The sequence below is a fragment of the Hibiscus syriacus genome, unplaced genomic scaffold (assembly GCF_006381635.1).
Source record: "Hibiscus syriacus cultivar Baekdansim isolate YM2019G1 unplaced genomic scaffold, ASM638163v2 tig00117056_pilon, whole genome shotgun sequence".
In the NCBI taxonomy this organism is placed as follows: Eukaryota; Viridiplantae; Streptophyta; class Magnoliopsida; order Malvales; family Malvaceae; genus Hibiscus; species Hibiscus syriacus.
In genome coordinates this window covers 4,103,125-4,111,341 of record NW_024063539.1, presented here as the reverse complement: position 1 = coordinate 4,111,341, position 8,217 = coordinate 4,103,125, and the positions used below count along the sequence as shown (strand labels likewise).

The 8,217-nt window shown below is 34.7% G+C and overlaps 1 pseudogene; it reads left to right on the top strand.

Moving 5' to 3' along the window:
• The first annotated feature begins 1,028 nt into the window (after nucleotides 1-1,028).
• Nucleotides 1,029-7,787, top strand: LOC120198236 (annotated as a pseudogene).
• Nucleotides 7,788-8,217: the final 430 nt, after the last annotated feature.

Here is an 8,217-nt window from a genome sequence, read left to right as displayed (position 1 = left end):
AAAAAGCCTTCGAGAGCTATTTGATATTTAAAGCCTCAGGGTCATCTGTAAGACCTACAATGCAAGATGATAAGACCTCAGGGCCATCCGTAAGACCTGCAGTGCAGGATGTTTTCAAAAAGCCTTCGGGAGCTTTTTGATATTTAAAGCCTCCGGGTCATCTGTAAGACCTACAGTGCATGATGTTTTCAAAAAGCCTTCAGGAGCTTTTTGATATTTTAAGCCTCCGAGTCATCTGTAAGACCTACAGTGCATGATGTTTTCAAAAAGCCTTCGGGAGATTTTTGATATTTAAAGCCTCTGGGTCATCTGTAAGACCTATAGTGCAAGATGATAAGACCTCAGGGCCATCCATAAGACCCACAGTGCAGGATGTTCAAAAAAACCTTCAGGAGCTTTTTGATATTTTCAAAGCCTCTGGGTCATCTCTAAGACCTACAGTGCAAGATGATAAGACCTCCGGGCCATTCATAAGACCTCTGGACATAATGTTTTCAACATTTCCATCGTACTTAAAAGAAGCCAAATGAAAAAATTATTGTCTTTTTCGTCTTTGCTCTATTCTTGTTAACACAAGAATGAGCAAAGAGGGGCAGCTGTAGACATTAATTTTTCATCATATTATTATTATTATTATTAATATTATATATATTATTATTAAATAAAAAATACAGGACCAAATACATTTAAAAACCCGACCCAGTTACATAACCGTAAACCCAACTAAGGTTTCAACATCTTTACCCAACCGCCGCTCCTTTTCCACCGTTGGATCTGGCTTGATCCAACGGCCCACAACCTTCCAAATGAAACCCTAGGGTCCACGACTCCAGCCGCCCCAGCCAACTTCTCCAGCGCTACTGCCACGCCAAGCTTCCGTTGAAGACTCTAGAAGCTTCCAGCCGACGCTCCCACTGCCAAGTGACCCAACCCTCTGTAGCCACGACGCTGCCGCCTCGAAGAAATCTCCAGAAACGCCACGATTACCTCTCCATATCGAAGCCCTATGGTGAGTCACCACCATAGCTATGGTGACTCACCGAAAGGTTCCCTTTGGACTGGTCCGAGCCGGACACCGTGGTGGCTATAAAAGCCACGACAGCAACGGAGAACCGGGAGCAACAACAAACCACCAAGAACCATTCGAACCAGTATACACAAAAACGAGAGAAATAGAGAAATAGAAAGAGGAAAAGAGACTTACCGAGAAGACTACGCGATCGTCGGAGCCATCATACACCTCCGTAAAACCGAAAGGTCGAAGGTAAAGAAAGTTAGATCTACTTCGATTTAAAGGGGTTTAGTTTAAAATAAGTTTGGATTCGGGTTTAGGAAAATAAAAGCTTTTATTTGGGAAAATTTTGTAAAGTCCGGCCACCGTGGGTGGTGGCAGGTGGGGGTCGCCGGCGCCGGAGCAAGGTGGCCGACCGATGATCGGGGTCCCTCCGGATGGAGCCTTTTAGAGAGAGGGCCTTATAGAAAAATGAGATAAAAATGGCCTTATGGCCGATTTAAAAGGGTATATATACCCTCACCAAAACGACATTGTTTCGGTGAGGGGTGTCTGTGTAATTTCCCTCAAGGGAAAACCACGTCCGCAGTCCATGGAAGTTTGTAAACTTTCATTTTGGTCATTGAAAGCAATTTCTAATCCTTTTAATTTGGTCTTTTAAATTTTGCGTTATTATAATTTAGTCACTATATACATGTTTATATATTTAGGGTAAATATTACATTTAATCCCTTAAATTTTAATAATTTATATTTTAATTCGAATATTATTTAAGGATAAATTACACTGTTAATATTTAAATAAATTAAATTTTAAATGAAATTCAAAGTTTTTTTACAAGTTTAAAAATTAAAAGTGAAGAGTACAGGGAAAAGGTGAGTTATTCAAATTTATTTTTGGTGGGAGACGGTGTTTGGCAAATGGCAGCTTTCAATTTAAATAATTCAAACTGGATAGTTATTGCAACATGTGTCTACAGTGCATCGGAAAAGCAAAGGCACATATTTCTATTTAATACTTTTTATATTTTAATAAAATATGTCTAAAAATATTTTAAAAATTATTAAATAAAACACTGTTCTTTTTAACACATAAGAAAAAAGTAGTGTCACTTCAATTATATATTTTAAAACGTAAGAACATTTATTGTTCCTAGATTTTATGTTTTTTCTATTTATGGCCATAAGTTTGATTACTTTTCAATTTAATCCTATAATTTTAATTTTCTTGTTTAAATTATTTTATTACCCTTTATGTTGCAATAATTAAATAATGGTATTTATTATTATTTTATTTCATATGAATATATTTAATAATAGTATTTACTTATTTCAATATTAAGAAATTGCAATCTTAACGTAACTGGATGTCCTTTTCTGATATTTTTAAATAAATAAATATCATATTTTTATAAATTATATATATTAATCTATTTTTTTAGAAAAATGTTTTAATATTTATTTATTTTTAATATTAAGAAAAGGATAGTCTTAAAGCAACTAGATGTCCTATTCTGGTATTTAAAAAAAATAAATATCTTATTTATAAATATAAAATTAATATATTTTCTTAAAGTTATACTAATAAATTTAAAATAATATGATTATAAATTAAATATATTGTTGAATTCTTAAATTTCCAATAATAGAGACAAATTATAATTAATGAGTATCAATTTTGGGCGTTATAGGGGTGCTAATTCTTCCCTAAACGTAATCGACCACGAATCTCTTTTTACTAAAGTCTTTGGTTATATGCAGATCCGTTTTATCTTTTAAATTATGTTTTATTCAAAAAAATATTTTAAAAGATTGTTTTTAGGTATTTGACCTACCTAACCAAAAAAAAGGTCAATGGCTACTCCCAAAACATTTTAAATCAAAATTATTTATTTCTTCACATTATTTTTCCCGCCAAGTAAAAATTCGTGCCCGAGCGAAAATGGTTACGACAGTTATGTATTTGAGGAATTATTGGAAGTTAAATTAAAGATCAAGGGCGTTCGAATAGAATTTTTATGGTCGATCATTATGGCACGAAAATCGAGGTAATACTTTACTAGCTCTTTATGCTTTATGGAACATGTTGATATTGGTAAATGCATGAATAAGATAATGTTGCTCACTTTTGTGGATTTATTAATTTCTACACTTGATATGAATACGGTAAAAAGGTTTAGTAATTGATTATGGTTCAAATGACTTTTATAAGAGATTGAGAGATTGTTAGAATTAAATTACAAGTTTTTTTTATTAGTGATAAAAGAATCAACCCTAGATTTGTAACTTATATTTTATATCAACAAAGGTTAAATACTAAAGATACTCGGATGAGAAATTATGAGAATACTCTGGTTGGGTAAAATTACAAAAATACCCTTATGTTGTAAAATGACAAAAATTGTCCCTGGGAGTTGATTAATAACTCTGAAAAGACTTATTGATCTGATAAAACTATAGATGTGTATAAGAAATGCTAGTTTTTCTTGGAAAATTTGGATAACCGATTTTTAACCCCGTGAGGGTTTGTGCAAGATACTAGAAGTCTGTTAAGAAATCATTTCAAGATAAGAGAATGTTCAGGAAAACAATTAACTATATGATCTATAAATTATAGTTATTTTTCGTTAAGAGTTAATACCGAAACTATTTGGTTAAGAAATTATGAAAATGCCCTTGAAATGTAAAAATAGTCCGAGTTGACCTTGAATGAGAAAGTACTTTGAGGGTTCGTACTTAACTCGATGAAGTACAAATTTAATTGTTTAGATCCTGTCTTTGTATAGAAAATTCCTGATAATCTGTTGGTAACTTTTGAGAAGACAATTGACCTGAAAATCTCCGAGTTAAGAATAAATTATCGAGGGTGCTCTTTTGTCAGAATTTTTCGAAAGGTCTGGAAAATATGATACGTTTGAATTAAATAATAAGATCAGATGGATGGAAAGGATTGAAATACATCAGATCTGTCAGAATAGTTCGTTGGGACTGACATAAATGATAAGTTTGAATTTAATAATAAGATCGGACGGAATGAATTATTGCACTACAATGGATCTGTAAAATGACCAGAATACCCTTAGAATGAAAATGACTAAGAATATCACAAAGCTCTATAATGAGTGGATATCCTTGAGCTCTGTAATGATTGAAATAAATTGAATACCAAAATGACCAAAATACCCTTATGGCCTATACTAAGTAAATGTCTTGGATTAATTAAGGAATCCAAATAAGCATAGGTTTTGGACTACCTTTAAAAGTTATGGAACACAACTTAAGTGAGCCGATAAACCTTAATGATAAGTCAGTACCTGAACGATATAGATATTACTTGAATGCGTGTTCGTCTTCTCAAGTTTGACTCGATGATAATTTTGGAAGTATACAGCTAAACTCTAGATCACATTCAGTACTAAGAATTGGATATTTGTTCGAAAAATCAACCACGAAGACCGAACTGAACGAATATACAATATGTATCTGAAATTCAGGAACGTTTGATTTACTCTGGAAAATTTGAAGTAACTGGAATGGACTTGACTGTTAAATGAACTAAGTAACCTTAATGACTGAAAATTTAGTAAATGATTGGATGAGGCTGAGAACACGAATGAACTTGCATGATGTACGGTCCCTATGAGTTATGAACCAAGAATCGAATACGTCGACAATTCTTGATATAGTTGAAACATGGAAATGAAATAAAGACCAATAGAATATCTGTTCATCTCCTTAAGATCTATTCGGTGATAATTCTGAAGGTGATCAATGAACAAGAATTATTAGTATTAAAGAGTGAATACACTGGAAGGGCAGTGAATGGACTTGTCGACATGCAATAGTCTGAGAGTTGTATAACTCGAGTTGTTTAATAATCCGATAGATCAACATAAATTGTAAATGTCTTGAATCTTCGTTTCTACATTTTCATCTCAACTCACTTCAGTCATGTCTGAGCACGCAAGTAACGCAGAAGGGAAAAATTATGAATGGGCTGAAATCCTATGAATTCAAAGTATATTCTTGAATACCCCTGATTGTTTGGGTAATGGAATAACTCTCAGTAAATATGAATCTTGAATTATTCTGTATAAAGGATTCCTGAACACTTTCTTGATGCACATGAATCATAACGGAATTCTAAAGTATCAACCTTAGATATTTGATTAGATAAATTAGTGATTGACTCTCTTCAATAGGACCTTGTTCCTGAAATCCAATCAAATTGCACAAGTTTCATGTTATCCATATTGATAACTACAAAATTCCTCTGAAAAATACCTGGATTCTCTAGTGTGTTCCCTATGTACTACATAATTATTTTATCTGTTTTGAAATACGGTACATTTAAATCTATGGTTTACTATTTATTGATACACCGACTTACTGGTGTTGATTTATGAACTATGACTGATATATGATTATTAGTTTTCACTGATATATGATAACAATGATTACGAACCTAATGTGACTCTACCTTAGGTTGGCTCAATTTTGCTGTGTGCTTAGGGTAAGCCCTACGAACCTAAGGATACGAGCCCCAAAGCCTATCCTTAGGTGGCTTCCTTTTTGCTTTGAGCTTAAGGTAAGCTCTATGGTCGCAGTTCTAGGGAATTGCGGATAGTGTACAGGAGAAAAATTTAAACTACGAGTTTCAAAAGTTAAACTGCATTATGATTTTATGATGATTTACTGAACTATTACTTGTTTGTTGTACCTATTATATTTTATCGTACTGCTGGAACACACTAGACATCCTATTCGACTTTCTGAAATTGTGATACTATGAATGTTTCCTGTGAACTGAGATCTTCATAGCTTCTATTTGATGAACTATCAGTGGAACCCCAAATTATCTTGAAAATTTGTATATGTTTGACTCAATAAGGAAATCATATGGCTTTATATTTATCTGCATGTCCTATAGCATAATCTGGTAGTTCTGTATTACTGAGCTTTATGAAGCTCACTCTATTACTCATAATTGTAGGTTAAAAGAATTGTACCAGTGTAGCTATTGACTTTAGTAAGGGGGTTCTTCCGACGTTATTTACAGAGTATGGTACATGTGATTAGGGGGCATGTAATTGTATTTTGTTTTATATTTGAGTCTGAAAGTCTATTTTATTTCTGCATACTGATAAATCATTTTATAAGTTACATGTTTTAAATAAAATTTTTAAATTTTCCGCTATTTTTACGGTGGGTCGCTCCGGTGGCCCTAATGTGACACTCCGAATCAGATCGAGTTATTCGTATCGGTCTGAGGGTATAACATTTAGTGGTATCAGAGCTGAAATTCGTGGTCTGTGAGCGGCCATCTCCACCTCCTAAGAGGCACCAAACCTTCCCACATAGTCCTCAATGAAATGGTCGACAAATATGGTCCAATCTTCACCATCAAGATGGGTGTTCAAAGAGTTCTGATCGTCAGCCACCATGAAACTGCCAAAGAGTGTTTAACCATCAAAGACAAAGCCTTTTATACTCGTCCATCAACGCTCACGTTGAGTTACAACCACGCCATGTTCGGTTTCGACCCTTATGCAGATCAATGGCGTCAAATGCGTAAAATCACCACCATCGAGCTCCTCTCGAACTACCGCATCGAGTAACTCAGACATGTCCAAGAATCTGAAATCAATACATCGCTGAAAGAGCTATATCAACTTTGGGACGGGAAGAAAGATGGATCAGATAACGTTTTGGTGGACATGAAGAATTTGTTTGAGAATACAACTCTGAACATGATTCTGAGGTTAATCGTAGGGAAACGTATTCTGAGTTCGGGTAAAGATGTTGAGAGTGAGAAATGGAAGAAATCACTGAAAGATTTCTTCAACTTGAGTGGGAAATTTGTTATATCCTATGCATTACCTTATTTAAGATGGTTGGATATCGAGAGAGACGAGAGGTTGATTAAGAACTAGACGAAGTTGTACAAGGATGATTACAAGATCACAAATGAAAGAGATCATCAGATTCATCGAACAACAACAACAACTAAGATTTCATGGATGTTATGCTTTCAATGGGCGTTGAGACAGAGAAACATGAAGTCGATACCATCAACAAAGCCACCTACCTAGTACGTGTATAACTATAGTAAGAATTAAAGTATTCATCAAAAATATGTCATCTGGTTTTCCTTTCATATTGTAGGGTCTAATAATAACAGCTTCTGATACAACAACGGTGACACTGACACGGGCGTTGTCTTTGCTACTCAACAACAAGGTTGAACTCAAAAGGTTACAACAAGAAGTAGACATCCATGTGGGAAAAGATAGGCTCGTCTACCTTAAAGTAATTATCAAGGAAACACTGCGTTTATATCCCGTCGGACTACTTTCGGTGCCTTATAAATCCATGGAAGGCTGCACGGTTAGTGGCTACCATATTCCTGCAGGGACCCGACTGTTGGTCAACCTTTCTAAAGTTCATCGTGATCCACGAGTGTGGTCCGATCCTTGTGACTTTCGACCCCAAATGTTCCTAACAACCCACAAAGATAAGGATTTTAAATGGGGAAATATGGAGCTGATCCTATTCTCGAGTGGTCGTAGAATGTGTCCCGGTGTTTCGTTAGCAGTTCAAGTATTGGAGTTGGTAGTGGCTAGTGTGGTGCAAGGGTTTGAGCTGAAGACGCCATTGGGTGAAGCGGTTGATATGACCGAAGGCATTGGATTGACCAACTTGAAAGCCACTCCACTTCAACTACTCATAACTCCACGCCTTCCTTCTTCTTGATATTGCCTTTTTTTAATGATTTTTATTATGATATCGAAGCATTTTAAAGCATTTTAAGTTATTAAACCCAAAAGAAAAAAATTATGTATATAAGAATTTACCTGAATTCCAACCATTTTTGCTAATACTAGTTGGCATCACATAAATGAGTTTAATAACTTTTGTAATATATGATAATATCGATAGTGTTGTGTTTTTTTGTTAATGTCGCGACCGTCTTTTGGGTGGACCCGGAATTGAGCTTCGACTTGAATTAATTGGGTTAGAGTCGCCATCGATCATTTTAAAAAAATATTTTGGTGGATCATACACCTTCTAACCTGATCTGTATTTCACCAGAAACGAGTCGGGTTCGGGAGTCGGTTACGGTCAAGGAAGGATTATCACCCATGAACTGCCCTTTCGGTACCAATTAATTTGTCGGCTGTCTTTAATTACGAAAAATTGAAATTG